The sequence below is a fragment of the Protopterus annectens genome, chromosome 15.part0, assembly GCF_019279795.1.
Source record: "Protopterus annectens isolate FY-2018-M chromosome 15.part0, PAN1.0, whole genome shotgun sequence".
In the NCBI taxonomy this organism is placed as follows: domain Eukaryota; kingdom Metazoa; phylum Chordata; order Ceratodontiformes; family Protopteridae; genus Protopterus; species Protopterus annectens.
This window is the reverse complement of record NC_056749.1, coordinates 356,785,893-356,807,642: the sequence shown is the minus strand read 5'-3', so window position 1 is coordinate 356,807,642 and position 21,750 is coordinate 356,785,893.

Sequence of the window (21,750 nt, the reverse complement as noted above, 5' to 3'; positions counted from 1 at the left end):
CTGATGATGCTTTTTTTGCTTGTTAAGGCTGTGCACACTGTGACTGATGCAGCCGGTCTATTAATAGCACTGAAGAAAATAATATAACATTTTTTAAAGTGTCAATGCAAGCTTATGGCAAGCATCTTCTGACATCTTGAAGAACAAAGCAAAGAAGAAGCCTTATGGAAGATTTAAGTATGTATTGTGTATATTTAGCCTAAATGGATGGAATAAATGAACTTTTTTCTGCATAGCACAAAGTTATAAAAAATGAGAACATGGTGCATTTAGGTAAAATGGGACTGCAGAAGATATTAAGGATGATATGGTGCAGACGTTCTTGAAGAGACAAACTGGCACTGGTGTTGTGCTGTCCTTTAATAGTGGGGTATATGGTGTTTTCAGAAAGGGCATAATGTGCAAAAAAAAATAAAATAAGTTAGAGAGAGACATGGCTTCAGAGCAAAGAAATCTCACTCTTGATTTCTAAGTATAGTGCCTCTAACATACTCAGATTGATTGGTACTTGTGGTGGAGTATGAGTACTTGTCAGTGATATTATCACCTCATGACAGATCCCTCAGGAAACCACATTCAAACTCCTAGATGTCCAAATTGCAATAAATAGGACTTAATATCACATCATAGATAGAAGCAGAGCACCCTCGAGGATGTTTTCTGATCACAATAGCTATCTTAAAAAATTAGCTGAAATCCCCAGTAAACTTAACAGCTTTCTACTGGGAGACTTCAACTACTTCACTGACATTATAAATTCCTAGTCCCTTTTACAAATAGTTAACCATCCAACTAGTGTCCAGCATACCTATGAGTCATTGCTGAAACTGCTATCACATGTCCTTGGTGTGATGGTGTTCTATCACTGTGTAATGTATTGTGTGAGACATACAATGTATGTCAAAATATTTCTTAACTGTATCAGTAACTAAATTATTATTGGTAGCATAATATGTTGGTACCCTTACCGCTTGTTTATTGACCTTGTCATTTTTACCTTTCTGTTCTAGCTGAGTAGAGTGGTTTGCCAATGTCATTTCTATGTGTAATACTTTCCTTAATAATATTATTCATCCTTGTTGATTCATAGCCTCTGTCATTTAATCTTTCCTTTAAACCTTTTATTTCCATTTCAAAACTTTCCTGCTCTGCTATCAACCTTGATGTTCTAAGGGCTTTCCCCTTCACAATATTATCAAAACTGTATCGTGGATGCATACTAGTTCTTTGAAGAAGTGTGTTGCTATGACAATCTTTCCTATGAATATTTGTAGTAAGTTGACCTCTTTCTTTTTGCTCTATACTAACATCTAAAAACTGTATAGATAATATTGAGTATTGCATTTCAAATTTCAAAATAAATTGTGCTGCTGTTTAACGGTGAATGGCATAATTCCAGTTGTTCTTGGTTCCCCTTCCACAACAGGAAAACGTCATCTACAAATTGTCTATAAAAGACGATCTGGCTCCATTTTCCTGATATATGATATGTTGTTTCTCCCATGTGGCCGTCACCAAGTTCACATAACTATTTGCGCTTGGTGTGCCAAATATTATCTATACAGTTTTTAGATGTTAGTATAGAGCAAAAAGAAAGAGGTCAACTTATTACAAATATTCATAGGAAAGATTGTCATAGCAACACACTTCTTCACAGAACTAGTATGCATCCACGATACATTTTTGATAATATTGTGAAGGGGCAAGCCCTTAGAACATCAAGGTTGATAGCAGAGCAGGAAGGTTTTGAAATGGAAATAAAAGGTTTAAAGGAAAGACTAAATGACAGAGGCTATGAATCAATAAGGATGAATAATATTATTAAGGAAAGTATTACACATAGAAATGACATTGGCAAACCACTCTACTCAGCTAGAACAGAAAGGTAAAAATGAGATTAATAAACAAGCAGTAAGGGTACCAACATATTATGCTACCAATAGTAATTTAATTACTGATACAGTTAAGAAATATTGGTCAATATTGACCCAAGACCCAGAAATAAGACCGTTAATAGGTGAAACACCAACATTTATGTTTAGAAACAAAAAGTCATTGAAGAGGATGCTTTTTTATAAACATGAATTAATAGAAAATAATGTACATTTGACAGGTACATCATCATGTACCAATTGTAATCATTGCTGGAGTTTTATTTCTGCATTTTCTGTTTGGCGTTTGTTCCAGCTTAGCATTTGCCTACAGGGGAGCAGTTACTTTTGTTCTCATTGTTTTTATACCAATTGTAATCAATGTCAATTTATGGAGCAGAATAATAAATTTGTGCATCCAGATACACAGTATACATATATATTTAAAGTGAAAGCTAATTGTAACAGTAAAGATGTTATATATTTATCTGTGTGTCAAATATGCTCATCCTTCTATGTGGGAAAAACAAATAGAGAACTTAGATTTCATATCCGTGAGCACCTGTTACATATAAGGAAGGGCACGCTGACAAATACCCTAGCAAAGCATGTAGTTGAATGTGGACAGACCCACTTTTTTAAGTTTTAAATTATGGAACAGGTTTTATCAAATGAAAGAGGGGGTGATTTGATAAATAAAATGGAAACCTCAGAAACTAGATGGATAGTTAGATTAAGGGCTGACAGAGGCAAAGGTCTCAATGAAAGGATACCAACGAAGCCCATTTTAAAGAACAGGGTGCTTTTTAAGTAAATTTATTTTATGAGAGCAATAAATAATAAATTGATATATATATATATATATATATATATATATATATATATATATATATATATATATATATATATATATATATATCTTTATATTTTCATGTTTATGTTTTTTATGCTTTTATAACGTCCCAAGATAGATCATAAACATATAGCTTAAAGCTGCATCAGAAATTTCAGTAAGGGTGTGTATGGCTTTAATTATAAATAGAATAATTGTTATAGATTTATTGTATTTAATTGTTGAGTATATTTATATGGGACCACAACTTAATGCATTTATGGTCTGATGAAGTGGTGTGATACAACCATGAAAGCGCTAACCTTGTTTAACTGAGCTCCATGGAAGATTAAAGTTTGTTTTACTTCATTTTAAACTGGATGGACTGGTGTTGAGATTTATTTTCCTATGGTTGAAGTATTGGCCTTTTTTTGTAGAATACTTATTTTTGCTTTTTAGTCGAATACTTCATTTATACACCTAGCAGTGCTTTTGTGTTTGGAAAGTAAGAACTGACCCATTTGCTGCTGGCTAAAAAAAATAATAAAATCACAGATAGAATCAGGGAGTTGTGAGACATTAAATATAAGTTCTAATAATAACAACAAGCTGGTAGGTCATGCTAAGAATTCAAGAGTTCTCATGTATCTTAGAAAGAAAAAAACACATATTGTTATGCTAAGACCAATTTATACCAAGCAGATGCAGTAATTGTGTTAAATTAGGGTTTTTAGAGGAGCATTGTGTTATACAGAGACAGGGTATGGAGGAGTAATAATCCTGCAGTCAGGGGGTCGTACTGTTATGGTTAGGGGTTACAATGTTACTGACTGAAAAAGAGTTAATAGGTAAAGAAGCTAGGTATATAATGCTGATGAGTCTCGGATGGGACAATAGTTTCTCACTGGACAATATATCCCCCAGGCATTATATTTCACCAAGGAATGTGGTGTATAGGAGGGCACTGGAAAATTATAACAAACAATCATTTGTAAGTGAATATGTTAAGCACAGGGGCAAACCAATGCCCAATAATGAGGGACTGATAGATATCTTAAAGCATCTGTTTAAACATTTGTGTTGATGGATGTGGCTGAAGTAGTAATTACCACCCCCCCCCTTCAATTTTATTCTGCTAGACACCAGATGGGTTGAGAATTGACTGATTTTATGTGACACAGGGACAGGTTATGGTCAAAGGATTTTAAAATGTTCCCATTAGTAATTTCAGACCATACAGACCAATTGACCCATCTTTCTGTATTACAGTGAGACACTGGAGATTTCTATCACATTAAATGCATTTAAAAATATCTGAGTCTTTTGTAAGATGGATTTATTAAACTTGCTATGGAGTTTTCTAAACAAATCTTGTAATATAAATCAAAATGTGATGTTTATGTAATCCTTGCACAAGCAATATTCATTAAAACAAAAAGACAGTAACAAGTATTTTGGCATTTTGCAACAAATCAAGGGAAACCAGGGAGGAAGGGAAGAAAAACACGACGGAGAAAGAGACAAGCTAAGGATTGTAAGGAATCATTTTGAGAAATTAAGTGTTTAAAAAAAAAAGTAGTTATAACAGTAAGCTACTTTGATAACTCACCTTGTTACCAGAAATTCCTAGCTCAAAAATTAAACCAATAGAAAATTAAAGAAACGTGAGGGATCTATGATCCAGGATCTTAAAGTGAAAGATGAATGTAGAGAAACGATTTTTGAGTTTTTGTTTCCTGGAGAATGCACACAATCTGCCTGCATTACAAAATTCCAGGACTGGAAGGGATTTATCAAACAAAACAGCAAAACATACATTGAAAGTAATTACAAATCTGTAACAAATAATAAAGTTAAATTCATACAAATAAACAGCTGTCTGATAAGATGCCAAGTTATGACACAATTCTAAAAGATCTGTGAAAGCTAGGTGGTCAAAATGAAAATAAATCCTCTATATATGTAGATATATATATATATATATATATATATATATATGTAGATATATATAATTATTTATATAAGCGCATTTAAGGAGAACTTGTAATAAGCAAAACTCATTGTCAACCTCTGTTTTGTCAGCATACCTTGGTCAGAAAAGCAGATGATAGACAGATGTCCAAGATTAATATTACCCAGGGCTTGGGGAATATGTCTTTTCCCAAGGACTGTTCAACCTCCGAGATGGAATAGATAATTATTGGAGGGGGGGATGACACAGCTCCGCACATTGGGGATGAAGGGTGGACTCCAACCCCCTGCAGAAAGCTTGTTTTAAAATGTGCATGCCTGCGGATATTTCTCAGGACATGCACTTTTTTCAAAGTTAGAGCAGTCAACATATCCTTGTTTCAATAATTTTATGTAACACACACACACACACACACATATATATATATATATATATATATATATATATATATATATATATATATATAACCTCTCAATAAAAAAATTAGTATCAGGGAAGCTGTATCTTACTAATCCTTTTCACTTTCTCTTTGAAGCCACTGACTTCACAAGTTAGAGCATCCCAGATCCCACGGTTAAGAATAGTTGTCATCAGGACACGACATTCCTTTACTGTTTAAACACAAAGCGGTTTCCATTGCCTGTCAGGTTATAAAATAAGAAAAGCAAAGTGTAAAACATTAGTATTTAGATATAATATAACCGATACTTTAATACAAAGTTATTTATGTTTTGTGGATACACAAACATAAAAATTCAAGACGTTTGACAAACCAATTCTGTATCCTCTTGTCAGTTAAGGAATTGTGAGAAACAGTGAAAAGCAAGATTCTAGAAAACTTGAAAAAAGAATTATAACTGATAAAAATGAACATGGACCACAAGGCACATGTCATGAAGATGTTTTGGATTCCCTTAACCATTTTCTTAGCTCATGACTTCATAAATCCTTCAGAAGAGATGTTTCTAGTGTTAATACATTAAATAATTCAACAGTTACTTGTAAAGGCAAGAGGTGTATAAGAGAAACTGGTAATAATTTTAGCATTTGGGGGACCAAGTGTTTGGTAATTAAAAAAATGACCATATGGCTGCACAATTAAGAGTGTTGTATCTAATGCAATAACAATGATATGAGGCTCTGTGGAAGAAAATTGGGTAACCATTAGACATTATGATACTTATTAATGGGAGTCCGAAAATTCTGAACCTGAAGTCTGAGGCTGCAATTTCTCTGAGTATTTCCTTTTGGATGAGGTCTGGTGATCCCGGAGTGAGTATAATCTTCACCTATATGTCTATCTATATATTTGTATCTACATATCAACATAGGGAAAGCTGGTGCTTATTGAGCATCAAAGCTGCTGGCTGAGAATCCTTAAAATCAAGAAAAAAGAGCCACAAATTGTACCCAATCTCAGTGGAGATTTCACAGTAATCAAGCCCTTAAAACCTGTTTAAAAACTGATTTGTCCTTATTAAGTGTTTTATAGTTTCTGGTTACTTTTCTTGCCAAACAACAGGAGTGATTTATGCTGCAAAATGCAGCTCTTGTCCTGCATACTATGTGGGAAAGTCTGAGTGAAATTTTAAACAATGGGTGTATGAACACTTTTATGATATGCATGCACAAAAAGAGACCATTGCTTTAGTTAAACACTCAAAATAATTCACAAGACATAGTTTTACATTTGTCAGACTGGAACAGTTGCAAAAAGACCCCAGGGGGGGACCATGGGGTATTTGTTTAGAACATAGAGAGTTGTAGTGGATTTTACACTTGAATGAATCTGCTTATCCACGGTTAAATGCATCTGCTTATCCACGGTTAAATGATGTAAGGTCTATTTCTTGTGAGATAAAATTAAAAACTTTTGATAAATATTTATATAAATGTTTTTAGAAATGTATTGTTAAACGTATTTCATTTTAATATGTTGTTGTTTTATAATACTATGTCTTTAAGACTCAGGTGGTTGGGTTGGGCTGTAAAAGAGTTTGTCACATGATTTCTGAATGTCTGAAGAAGGCTGGTATTTTCTAGCTGAAAGCGCTTATTGGAATAAAGTTTTAAAAGGTATGTTTTAAAATCGTGTGTTTCTTGCGAATTCGGCCTTCTGGATTATTACTATTTTCTATGTCCTTATTGAAAGATATTAAATATATGAGTACTTTCACTCTTTAATAGAACGTGCACTAAACAGGACTTAAAAGGGACTGTTTCCGGACCAATGATTATTAATGTGGGTTAAAAGCATCAATACTTCTTACTTAGCAACTGTTGTTTTCTGTATTTCAAAAAGTTTCATGGGGGGTGTAACTCTACAATGCTGCTATTGTTTTTACACCACTGATTAGTTGTTTTGCTACATAATCTTTTTAATCCAGGAAACTCCCACCAACTTTTTCACTGAAGGATAACTGAGCAGACTTAAGAAACCCCATGTAGAGGCTGAAGCAGTTTAAGCCGCAAGGGCACTGGGAGGAGTATTCGAAAGATCTGGTTTTGCCCTATAAAAGCAAGCCATCAAAATCCTGAGACTGTGAGCTTTTACATTTAAACAGTATTTAAACTTTTCCCATGTGGCAGGTTGAAGGTACTTTTTCATCCAGGTAAATAAAGACATTGTTTCTATTCTTATGATCATGCCCTATAAAAAGAGCGCAAAATAATATTAGAGTTGGTAATAATTAAGTTTGCTAAAGACAGGTGATAAAATATAAGTACTTGCAAACATTAGATGAAAGACAGAAACACACACCCAGAAGAAGGAACAAATAAGAATTCAAATGTTTCTTTCATCATAATTATTCCCGGACCCAACTACCACTGGAAAGTTGTACATTTTTATTTATGTCTGTTCAACATTCTCTATGGTACACCAGTCTGTAAAAGTTTTTCTTTAATTTTAAACCTTTATAACCTTCTTTATAATCTGGATTCTATTCCCTGGCTGCTCTGCGTACCTGGCCCTAGCATCCTTGACCCTGTTTAATTTCTTGTACCCTGTAATAGTACCTTGGGATTCTACTTACCTTGTGAACGGACCCATGAAAATTAATCTAAACAACAGATTCTAAATAGAAAGTCACTTGTTGTCCTGTAAAAAATCCCTGTTACCAAAAAAGGAAAGAAAGTTTAATTTTTCCTACCCTGTAATGGTACCTTGGGTTCTACCTACCTAGTGAAAGGACACATGTAAACTAACCTAAACAACAGATTCTAAATAGAAAGTCACTTGCCGTCCTGTAAAAGATCCCTGTTACCAAAGGAGGCAAGAAAGTATGTGCTGTCTATATCTAGCGGTAAAACAACACTTGCCTAACAACTTGTGTATGCTTTCAAGCATGCTACCTAGCAAACATACCCTCCCTCTACCCCTAAAAGTATTTAATTATTCCTATCCTATCTCTCTACCCCTTATACTTTATAATTATTCCTATCCTTGTACTGTCTCCTGCAACTATTTACAGAGCCTTGCAAACCTTCTACAAACCATCTCTGCTCACCACTTTCGGCTGCAATACATTATTTGCTCACTAGATGACAACCTAAACTAGGCTGATTCCTAGCACTCTTTGCCCTCACATTATTTGAAGTAAGGCTCAGACCCTACACTAATAAGGAAAGCCTAAGGAACTTTTCTCCTGTACAGTCTTAGGACCTCTTTCCTCCCCTGCTATTACCACCCTATCTGGGACTCCTTCCCAATACTTGATCTCTACTGTCCCTTACCATTCATTGCCACTGTTTCTACCCTCCATACTTACCCGTACCTACTGAACTGTACCTCAGTAATCAGCTGCTCACAGATAGGTTTTCTGATAGTTCTCAGTCACTTGTTTTCTTACCCGCTCTGTTCACCTTGCGGGCTAACTCCGCTCCCATACCCTACTCCCAATTCCCACCCACTCCCAGTGGTCCTACATTTATACCTCATAGGACACACCCCCTCCATAATTATCCAATTTTCTCGTCACCTTTCCCTACACACTAGGTATAGACACACCCTTGCCCTCTTTCCTCTTCTCACTACTGTCACTACAGCACTATATCTATCCTTCCTGGATTTCTAATCTACCCCATTACTACTCTACACCACTCCCCTTCTTACCATGCCTTCATCATACCAGCCTAAACATAAAAATGTACTCCTCTTTCTTGCTGCAATGCACATACTACTCATGTGACTTATGCTTACTTGGTATGAAAACTTACACATCACTGGATCCCTCCATTCTCCAAAACAAACATCACCTATCCATCCACCTACTACCCACAACCACGAAACCTTCACCTCTAACTCAATCTACCTCTCCTCAAATTATCATAGGCTAACCCACATTACACTCCAACAAACTAGAAAATCACAATATACTCTCTTCATACTCCTTAAGCTCTTACTTACTCTTCAACGACACCCTCTTCTTCACAGGGATAAGCATCCTAACCCAGGACCTAACAACAAGACGCTACTAAATCCCCACCAACCCCAAACTACCACCCCAATTACCCTGACCAAAACTACAACAGCCCATCTTAATATGCAGAGCTTAAACAATAAAATTAGCCAACTGCATACTGTACTGGACATACACTCCTTTGATGTCCTATGTCTAACAGAAACCTGTCTCAAACCAGGAGCAAAAGATAACGAAGTAATTCCACCAGGTTACAATATAATAAGGTTAGACCGAACAACAAAAAAAGGAGGAGTGGAGGCATAGCAATTCTGTGTAAATCTGATCTAAATGTATCTCTAGTAGACTTACACATACCATTCGATAATCACGTAGAAATATTTGTCTCTATACGACAGCTAGCAAAGCTATCTATATAATTTGCTCCTACCTACCTCCAGGCAATAACATCAGCACCCTTGAAAACATCCTATGCTGCCTTTTGTCTTCCCTCCCTCAAGAAACCATAGTACTTGGAGACTTCAATATAGACTGGAATTGCTGTACGTCTAACAAACCTTCAATCCATATAAAACTGTATGGCTTTTCTCAATGTATCATGACCCCAACCAGAATCCATAAGCCAACTAACAAAGACAGTACCTTAGATTGGATCCTAGTAAAAAAACATCACCTCACTTACCCTCACTTATATAGCAGACACCCATCCTGACATTAGCAACCACTTCCTCACTTATATAATTAGACAACCAAACCATCCTTAAAACTACACGAAACAAAAAACACTTTAATGCTGTAAGTTTCCAAGCTGAGCTATAAGCCTGTGACTGGTCTCCCTTAAAACAACTCTCCCTTGAGGAAGCAGTATCCAATTTTAACTCCAAATTCTTACAAATACTGGAATACCATGCCCCTAGTCAATCCATAAGAACCAGAAGTAAAGCTGCACCATGGCTCTCTAAAGAGACAAGGCACAAAATCCTAGTAAGAAATACGATCTGGTCTAAATGGAGATTTACTAAAACCCCAACCGATCAGCAGAACTTCAAACACCATAGAAACACCACAAAGAAATCTATACTCCTTGATAAACTACTACCTTAAACTCCAAGACAGGCATCAACAAACCCCCCAAACATTTTGGACAGCTATTAATAGGCTTTTACACCCAGGACACTCCAAGACACCAACCCCTTCAAGAATTTCCTTAAGCACACCTAAGGAGATTGCTGACACCTTGAATAATTCCTTTATAGAAACAGTACAATCCCTCACAAACTCCCTACCTCCTGTCACCCCAACCCTCCCATTCTCTATGACTAGCAAACCCCCTACGTTTCAACAAAATCCAGTCCCTACATCTTTCATCTTCACCATACTTACTAAACTTAAACCATGTACCCCATCTGTTGATCTCTTACCAGCTGAATACCTGCAAAATGTAGCTAAAGTTCTTTCCAATACTATTTCCATACTAATCAATAGAACTATTACTGAAGGTTCTATCCCATTTCTCTGGAAAGTCTCACATATAATTCCTCTTCATAAGGGTGGTAACTCGACCGAAATATGCTCTCCTCCTCCAGCCAAAATAATGGAAAAATGTATCCACCACCAGCTACTTGATCACCTTCTCCAATATAACCTTCTATCAGACTGTTAACATGGTTTTAGGCCTTTCCATACTACTACTACTACTGCCCTACTATCCTTCTCTGATTGCATCAATAAGCATCACAACAACAATGGGCTCTCTACTGCACTCTTCATAGACCTATCAGAAGCCTTTGATATGTTGAACCATCAGTTACTACATATACTAGAAAAATTCTCACTCAACGCAAAGGCATTACAGTGGTTCAAGTCCTACTTAGGAAACAGACAGCAAGCTGTCCACTGGGACAATAACCTTTCCACTCTTCTTCCTATTACTCTTGGGGTCCCACCTGGCTCCATCCTGGGACCTCTCCTCTTCTCTATTTTCATCAGCGACCTACAGCTAAATATTCCACAACCTACCTGCATACAATATGCAGATGATTCCACACTAGTGTGTTCTGCCACCTCATCTGCCGAGCTCCAAGCCATCACCCAGACAGTATGTAACTCAGTTGAAAAAATTTTTTTGCAACGTTGCCTCCTACTAAACACCATAAAATCTAAATTACTGGTATTTACTCCCACACTGAAGTCCCCCCCATTGAACTAACTGTCTAATCTAGCAATGGTACTATAATTACACCTGACCAGACCACCAAGCTCTTAGGCGTAACAATAGATGAAAGTCTTAACTTTGACACACATATTAACACTACTATTAAAGCTGTTAACAGAAAACTTGGCTCACTTTATAAGATAAAATCCTTCCTCACTCCTGAAGCCAGAACCACCATTGCCCATACCCACCTGATCTCTACCCTACTCTATACTTCATCTATCTATACAAATCTTTCCAAATCTAACCTAAAAAAACTAGCAACCTCCTACAGCAACATTGCCAGATTTGCTATGGGTTCACCATATAGAACCCATCACTGTTTAAATCTCAAATAACTAGGTTGGCTTAAACTCCAAAACCAGCTACTATTTCATCAACTTACAATTACCCATAAGTTTCTATTTCATACCAGTAGGACTCCTATTCTTAGTAGCATAGTGTCTCCTTATAGAAATCTTACTACCCTATGCTTAGCAAATAAATTACAAGTAACCATCCAGAAATCCCTTAATAAAGGAGGGGACTCCATCTTTTCAAATTTCATGAGTAAGACTTGGAACAACCCCAGCAACCTACAATTACTTTCATCTTTACCACTTTTCTAACACCAACTAAAACTACACCTTAAAGCACATTGGTTATGCCCATGTACTAACCCAGATTAACACTAACCATCAAGTATACTGCCTTTCCCCGCTCTATTACCCACTAGTGTGCAAATATACCCTCGTCCTCAGCTAATTTTGTAGTTTCTTATTTACTTCTTACTTCATGGAACTTACTCTGTACATTTCTAAAACCCATCTCCTGCTCCTGATACAGTCATTGTCAGTGTTAGTATTAATGACACCTATGGCATATCGCGTAAAGTTCTACAGGCATAGTAACTAGTTAGAAAAGTTCATCCCTTCCTCACTCCTTTGTATAACTATTGTCAGACTATATACCTCAAGTATATGCTTCTCATACCACTGCATTGCCAAAACCCTACTCAATTTCTCTATTGCTGATAGTTCCTTCTGTGCTAACCTAGAGCTATTATGGATTTAATCATTTTTTAGCGTTTTGTGTCTTGGCTCCTTGAAGCTAGTTTTTACTAAATTAGTGTATATCTTTACTGTAATTGCATTTTTTAACATGTATTAGTTTTATGTAATAGTTTGCTGCTTTGATTTCTTTTGATCTGTATTCCTGTTACATTAGATTAATTTTGAAGCTCATCTCCCTGGGCCTCTACTGAAAATGGACATGTATCCAGTTAGACTAGCCCGGTCAACAAATGTAAAATAAAATAAACATAAATAAAATAAACCTAATAATACAGAAATGGATTCTGGTTAAGTTTTTAACTTTTTTGTTGAGCTGTTATTAAATCTCTGTAACTTAAACATCAGTGGCCACAAAACTAGTATACAAAAGGTGGTAAAAAGGTATGTCAAGACAGAAGAATCACAATTAAGAACGACGAAAGAAAGAGTTAATTAAGTTCACTTGGAAAAATAAGCCTAATATGCAATTAGAGACAGATAAGGTAAAATAAAGAGGGGATATTATTATTCCAGCAGTCATCCCTACAGAATCTTCTGTAGCATTTCAGTAATGTATAATTAGGAATTACTTCATTCACAAAGACCAAAAATGGAATCGGATATAATTTGCAAAGATAAAAAAGTTTATATTATCTGAACCAGGAATAGTTTCAGTTTAAGATGATGTGCCCAGCAGGATTACATTATTTGCAAAGTGGTGTTTCAGAGCATCACAGATGAATTTCTATTAGTTATGGACTGTATACCAGCAGGATTATATTGTTCATAAAGAGGTGTTTCACAACCCCACAGGTAAGCTTTTATTACTATGGACTCAGTACCAGCAGTCCAGTATCTCATTTCTTAACCACGTTTTGTTTTTCATGCACACAAGACATTGTCCACCTTACTGAACATCCAGTGAGACTTCTGATTCATTTAATACCTTAGACATAGAGTTAAAATGTTTTAGCATATAAAGCTCATCACACATAAAGGAGTAAATATTATAACTTCCTTCAAATAGTTACTGCTGGTACAAGAGTTCAGAATTAATGCCTGACTATGGAGGCTGTATGATTACATTAAAGAAAACATTCTCCAGTTCAAATTTTGCAAAGCCATAAAGGATGGGTATCTGACCCAACATATATTTTCCTTAATTAATAATGCTGTTAGAATAAGCATGTAAGATATATTTTATGAATTACCAATAGCACAAAGCTGTAACACTTCATAAGTGCTTATCAGTGTTAGGGAGATAATGTTTGTTCTGAGCAGATCTTTCAAATATTGGGCAAGTTGAAGAAATTCATTTTGAGATAAAACACAGTTGCAGAAAGAGGTTATGGCTAACAACGTGTTGATTATGATCAATATAAAGAAAGATAGTGATGGGTAGATATCTTTTTCACACTTTGAAATTAAGAATTTGTGAAAGCAAAAACCACATATCTCACTATAAGTGTTAACAAAGAGGTCTATGTAAGTTCAGATTCTGTCATCATTTTGAGATTATCTTCCCTAGAGATGAAAATGTATTACTTCGAATCCATGTTTGGAATACTGTTCTGTTCTGTTTTATTTTGCATTTTGTTAGCCATTTTCAAAATTCCTCTGAGAATGTTGTAGATAATACATACTTGGCTAAGTTTAATTGCAACAGTGCACCTACAGGAAACTTAGCTATACCAAAAGATCCCGGTATCCCAGCCTTAAAATGTAACTTAACTTATCTTTTTAGCAATATACATTACATGAAATTTATGATAATATTGTTATATTTAAAACATTAGCATGAATGACAGGACTGTACCCCAGTGACTTTTGCAGTTTCCATTTCAGACATTGAATGTAGTAGCCTTTTACAGGTCTGTTTGCAAGTGCTATGGAAACCTTGTTCACCTTTGTTTATGCATACTTTTATTCCTTGCTCCCTTTTCCATGTCTCCATGCCCTTCAAATAACCATTGGCTGTTTGGCAGCTCCATTTTTAATTTTACTGTCCCTCTATTATATACCAGGGCTGGGACCACATTAATTTTGGGTTGGTCAGTGGAAGTGGTGTAGAGCAGCTGGCAGAGTCACAGCACCTGTCCTGCATACTGGGGGATTATTTATTTATTTATTTTTTTTATAGTGTACTTTAACTGGGCAAACCTACTGATGTCACACTCATCACTGCGGGGAATGTGAGTTAGCTGTGTCTCTCCCCTGTTTAATACTAAAGTGACAACAGCAATCTGCTGCATGATTTCAGTACTGTCCCATCACCAGGGATATGTCATAACCTTGGCAGAAACACCTCCGTCCCACCCGAAGTAACATGAATCAGTAAAACGCTTTCACTCCTCCACCGACTATTCAAGTGTCTGAGCTTTAGCTGAAGTTGGGTCAGCAGCATTGTGGTCAGGGCTCTATCACTCTGTTCTGTGTTGCCAGCCTACTTCATACATTCTCGAGTATTTTGGAAATCAGTAGTCCCATTGATCCAACTTAGTAAATAAGCCATGTCTTCACATTCCCATGGACTGCAAGAAATAAATCACTATGAATTTTCCATTTCCCAACCTTCTACTGTTTGAAGCTCAAATCCAGGAAAGAAACATATAATAAATAAAATGTAGCAGTAATATTTCTGAGAGTAATACCCAGAGGAAGAGATTTTTGTATATCTCAACATGTCATTTGGGAAAGCAGTTCTCTTGCTAGCAAAGCAAAAAGACCATTAACTTCAAGCTGGTAAAGCTTTATCTATTAACCTACCATTCTATTTTGCTAATTTATCAAATTCCCTTTTTCTAAACCTGCCATCTCAAAGCTCTAGTCATTTGTAATCAATGCATCCTGCCATTTCATAATGCTGCTTCAGCTCAGCTATCATCCATTATTTGAGTATAGTAAAATAAATATATATACACACACATCAGTCCCCTTCAGAAGATCAAAAGGTCACAAGATTTGAAATCATATTATCAATAAAATGGAATTTGCCTTTTGTCCACTGCTGTGCAATCTTGAAGTTGGTATATATAATTAGCAGGGGGAGTTGGGGGTACATCCCCCCTCACATGAGTACACAAGGGGGCTTGCTTCCTACATTAAAAATGCTTTTGAGATTTTGAGTTTTAAATATTTCGATTTTTTTTTAAACTTTTAATCTTCTGACAGAGACCCATATCCGCATGCATATATATATATATATATATATATATATATATATATATATATATATATATATATGTGTGTGTGTATGTATGTATGTATATAGATATATATATATATATATATATATATATATATATATATATATATATATATATATATATATATATATATATATATATATATATATATATATATATATATATATATATATATATATATATATATATGTATATGGGTTCATTTCAAAATCTTGAAAGCTCAAAATCCTGAATCTCAAAATCCCGAACTCAAAATCCTGAAAGCTCAAAATACTGAAAACCCATAATACTGAATCTCATAATACCGAAAAACATACAGGACACCAACACTGACTGTATTGCATCTACACTACACTGCACATACACTACTATCTATCCACTTACCTTAACCCAGACCCTAACCCTAAGGTCCGTCACTATCACACACTCACCTCACCCGTGCCTAACCCTAACTCACTTAACCCGTCCCTAACCCTAATGTCCATCACAATCACACACTTACCTGACCCGTGCCCTAACCCGAATGTCTGCACAATCACACATCACTGATCACTATTGATGTCCTGTATGTTTTTCGGTATTATGAGATTCAGTATTATGAGTTTTCAGTATATTGAGGATTCAGGATTTTGAGCTTTCAGGATTTTGAAGTGAACCCATCCATATATATATATGGATCTAGGACTTTTGATCAAAAGATCAAAAGTCCGAAACCAAAACCACCGAACACACTTTAATGAAAGCGCTTTCATTAAAAAAGTGCTTTCATTAAAGTATGTTTAAAAAAAAACAAACACAAAATCTACTTGAATGCAGGGGGAAAGCCCCCCCTGCATCCCCTGATATGGGGGGCTGCACCCCCCACTTTAATTTTCTCAATCCGAGGTCGCACTACATTGGGGAAAAGGGAATTTGATATGATGGGTAATTAGCAAGCCTTCTTCATTTACTCAGTTGGCTAGCTACTTCGTAATGCTAGTATATCAAGAGAAACATCTGCTGATGCTTTTTTTGCTTGTTAAGCCTGTGCTCACTGTGACTGATGCAACTGGTCTATTAATAGCACTGAAGAAAGTAATATAACGTTTTTTTAAAGTGTCATTGCAAGCTTATGGCAAGCATCTTCTGACATCTTGAAAAACAAAGCAGAGAAGAAGAAGCCTTATGGAAGATTGAAATATGTATTGTGTATATTTAGCCTAAATGGATGGAATAAATGAACTTTTTTCTGCATAGCACAAAGTTATAAAAAATGGGAACATGGCGCATTTAGGTAAAATGGGACTGCAGAAGAAATTAAGGACTTTAGATGCAACAGATATGGTGCAGACGTTCTTGAAGAAACAAACTGGCACTGGTGTTGCGCTGTCCTTTAGTAGTGGGGTATATGGTGTTTTCAGAAAGGGCATAATGTGCAAAAAAAAAAAAATACAAGTTAGAGAGAGACATGACTTCAGAGCAGTGAAAGTGCACTCTTGATTTCTAAGTATAGTGCCTCTAATATACTCAGATTGATTGGTACTTGTGGTGGAGTATGAGTACTTGTCAGTGATATTATCACCTCAGGAAACCACATTCAAGCTCCTAGATGTCCAAATTGCAATAAATAGGACTAATTATCACGTCATAGATAGAAGCAGAGCTCCCTCGAGGATGCTTTCTGATCACAATAGCTATCTTAAAAAATTAGCTGAAATCCCCAGTAAACTTAACAGCTTTCTACTGGGAGACTTCAACTATCCATCAAAAACTTGGCTGACCTACAATGGCGATGGGTGGCAGACCTAGTGCTTCATGGACATAATAAATTCCTAGTCCCTTTTACAAATATTTAACCATCCAACTAGTGTCCAGCATACCTATGAGTCATTGCTGAAATTGCTATCACATGCTCTTGGTGTGATGGTGTTCTATCACTGTGTAATGTATTGTGTGAGACAGTGGTATATTTTTGGGGTATGTTTCCTCTTTTTTTCAATGTTTGTCAACTCTGCAATCGGTATATATAGTTTTGAGGATGTTAGAAGCTTGCCCTGCCTTTGGAAAATGCAATGGGGGCTTGCCCGTCCTGCAAAAAAGATTTTAGGTATTTTTTCACTCGCTATTTTTTGGTACATAATTTGGGAGGAATGGTAAGCAGAAATAGAGTGCTTTGCATTCAAATTGGTAAGCCCTAGTTACCCTAATATCCTTTATATACTCTTCACAAACATAGCCACTTGTTTCATATTTCCATTTGTATCACCCTGCCTTATTAAGTCAGACATAAATTAGTGATGCTTTCCTTTAAAACTGGGGTACTCCTCTGAAAATACATTTGTGCTTAGGGACTTCTCTAAAGCAAACTTTGGTTACTCGATGACCTAATTAATTCTGCTATAATTCTCCCTCAGTGGATCCTACCTCACTATTTTTTGGCACATAATTTGGGAGGAATGGTAAGCAGAAATAGAGTGCTTTGCATTCAAATTGGTAAGCCCTAGTTACCCTAATATCCTTTATATACTCTTCACAAACATAGCCACTTGTTTCATATTTCCATTTGTATCACCCTGCCTTATTAAGTCAGACATAAATTAGTGATGCTTTCCTTTAAAACTGGGGTACTCCTCTGAAAATACATTTGTGCTTAGGGACTTCTCTAAAGCAAACTTTGGTTACTCGATGACCTAATTAATTCTGCTATAATTCTCCCTCAGTGGATCCTACCTGTGCCTCTGATTTCTACTCCTACTTAAATAGTTGTATTGATAAGGCAGTCCCTCTATGAACCAAATATAATGGGACATTTAGAAACAAACCAGGAAAATTATATAACAATGTAAATAAATTGCTTAATGTTTATAAGAGGCCTTATTTTTGCTACCCTAACTAGTAAAGAGTTTAAGGGAATCCTAAGGAAAACCAAAGCAGGGTATGAACCTAAAATTGCCACTAAAGCCAAAAATAAATACGCACGTGTTCAACTATGTGAGGAATTTAAGAATTAATATCCAACAATGATCAGAGCTTGTCCACTATAATCTTATGCATTGCGACCTTAAAGAATGAGCTAATATTCTAGCTGACAAATGTGTGCCAATTTTACTCCAACCATAGCTGTTGGTATTCTACATATTGTGCGAGACATTTAAAACCTCATAACCCTGGACATGCAGTGGTCTGGCCTTGTCAAAGGAAGGCCCTGCCTCTTGAAAATGTAAACAAAGCAGTGGTAAGTAGTTATGCAATACATGAAGTGTGTTTGGACTTGAACAAATCTGGACCTTGACAAATCTTATGACTCTATTCCCCATGCAGGTATCACTGACAAACTAGTATATATGGCTATAAATGCTTATATTATGAAGTGGATACTAACTGGTTGTCCAAAAGAACATATGTGGTTAGAGTTGCTAGTGCCACTTCTGAAAGCAAAACTGTTAACAGTGGTCTACCACAGGGCTTTTTGTTGAGTCCTCTCCTATCTGGCATCTACTTCTTAGACCTTCAGATCAGCACACCTGTCCATGATTATCCATGTATGCAGACAAATGCATATTAGGTATTATTATTTGATCTTCCACTGACTCTCAATTTCTCCAGCATGGGTTACACCATGTTGACATCTGGTACAAGGACAATGACCTCAACTTTACTGATGAAGAAATGTAGCATAGTTCATTTTTATGAACAAAACATTTTTACATACCATGTAGCTGACACACACCTCAAATAAGATACTGTTGCAAAGTTCTAGGTATTTAGTTGATAATTCCATATTGTCTGAACATCATGCCTTCAAAGTAGTTCAATAAAATGTCCTGTCTTGCTCGTCTAATTTGCAAAGGCATCTCTAACAGATTCATAGAATTCTTATTTCCCTTTATTCAACTCTCGTCAGACCCGTTATTGAATATAAGACACATGTTGGCATGTATTTATCTTAACACATCACTCAGCTATAGAGACCTCAGAGATTCATAATTTAATAGCACTGTTATTCTAAAAAGTTAAATCTAACAGGACAAACACTCACTCTATTCTGCTCAGCCTCTTATGAACTCCTCCATGGAGATCTATGTCTAGTGTTTGAGACATTAAAGAACTATCCCACCATTCCTCCTCTTATTCATTCACAGAACAAATTGTAGCACAATTACCTGGTTAAAGTAATGACATTTTCGTAAACATAAGACATGTTGGTGTTATATCTCTTACCTCTGCTAATAACTTCCTCTACATGTTAAACAGATTAGCACTCCTACTATCATCAAGTTGAATCAAAAGCATTGGATAGACAGTCTTAAATTCTCCCAATGTTACTTCTGTCTTTCCATCCTTAACTGGAGGGATAATTCTTTTCTTTTTTTAATAAACTGGCAGCAGTTTGCAAACTGATTGTTTAGTGCTTGTTTGTTTTCATACCTTCTATCGATACATTAGGAGGCCAAGTCTAAGAGGTTACATGTTAAGTCCAAAAAGCTCTTATTATGGGATAAATACCTGTAAATATGTTTAGACTATATATAGTTCACAGTAGTGAAATATTCTTATATTTTTTTGGTTGAAAAGATGGGTTAAAAGTAAAGCTGTGTAAAGTGGAGTAAAATAGCATAAGCAAAGTAAGAACTGAACCATTTGTTTCTGACAAAAAAAAAAAATAATAATAAAATCACAGAATCAGAGAGTAGTGAGACATTAAATACAAGTTCTAAGAATAATAACAAGCTGGTCAGTCCTGTTAAGAATTCAAGAGTTCTCATGTATCTTAGAAAGGAAAAAACACATACCCGCGGTGGTGGTGCTGCGGTAACATCGTCGCTTCACAGTAAGCCGCTGTCCGGTTCGATTCTCAGCTAGAGCATCTTCTGCGTTGGGACATGCGTGAATGGGCATACCTTCGTTGAAGGTTGTGCGTCAGAGCTGGTAACTCGGTACATAAAAATCAACTACCAATCATTAGTGGACCGGAGTTATGCTGTGGCAACCCCTAACCGAGAAAAGCCGAAAGACACAGCAGACACAGCAGTTGTGCTAAGACCAATTTATACCAAGCAGATGCAGTAATTGTGTTAAATTAGGGTTTTTAGAGGAGCATTGTGTTATACAGAGACAGGGTATGGAGGAGTAATAATCCTGCAGTCAGGGGGTCGCACTGTTATGGTTAGGGGTTACAATGTTACTGACTGAAGAAGAGTTAATAGGTAAAGAAGCTAGGTATATAATGCTGATGAGTCACGGATGTGACAATAGTTTCTCACTGGACAATATATCCCCCAGGCATTATATTTCACCAAGGAATGTGGTGCATAGGAGGGAACTAAAAAATTCTAACAAACAATCATTTGTAAGTGAATATGTTAAGCACAGGGCCAAGCCATTGCCCAGTAATGAGGGACTGATAGATACCTTAAAGCACCTGTTCAAACATTTGTGTTGATGGATGTGGCTGAAGTAGTAATTACCACCCCCCATTCAATTTTATTCTGCTTGTCACCAGATGGGTTGAGAATTGACTGATTTTATGTGACACAGGGACAGGTTATGGTCAAAGGATTTTAAAATGTTCCAATTAGTAATTTCAGACATACAGACCAATTGACCCATCTTTCTGTAAGCGATGATTACAGTGAGACACTGGAGATTTCCATCACATTAAATGCATTTCAAAACATCTGAGTCTTCTGGAAGATGGATTTATTAAACTTGCTATGGAGTTTTCTAAACAAATCTTGTAATATAAATCAAAATGTGATGTTTATGTAATCCTTGCACAAGCAATATTCATTAAAACAATAAGACAGTAACAAGTATTTTAGCATTTTGCAACAAATGAAGGGAAACCAGGGAGGAAGGGAAGAAAAACACTACGGAGAAAGAGACAAGCTAAGGATTGTAAGGAATCATTTTGACAAATTAAGTGTTTTAAAAAAAAAGTAGTTATAACAGTAAGCTACTTTGATAACTCACCTTGTTACCAGAAATTCGTAGCTCAAAAATTAAACAAACAGAAACTGAAGGAAAAATGAGGGATTAATGATCCAGGATCTTAAAGTGAAAGATGAATGTAGAGAAAAGATTTTTGAGTTTTTTTGTCCTGGAGAATGCACACAAACTGCCTGCATTACAGGATTCCAGGGCTGGAAGGGATTTATCATACAAAACAGCAAAACATAAAATGAAAGTAATTAAAAACCTAACAAATAATAAAGTTAAATTC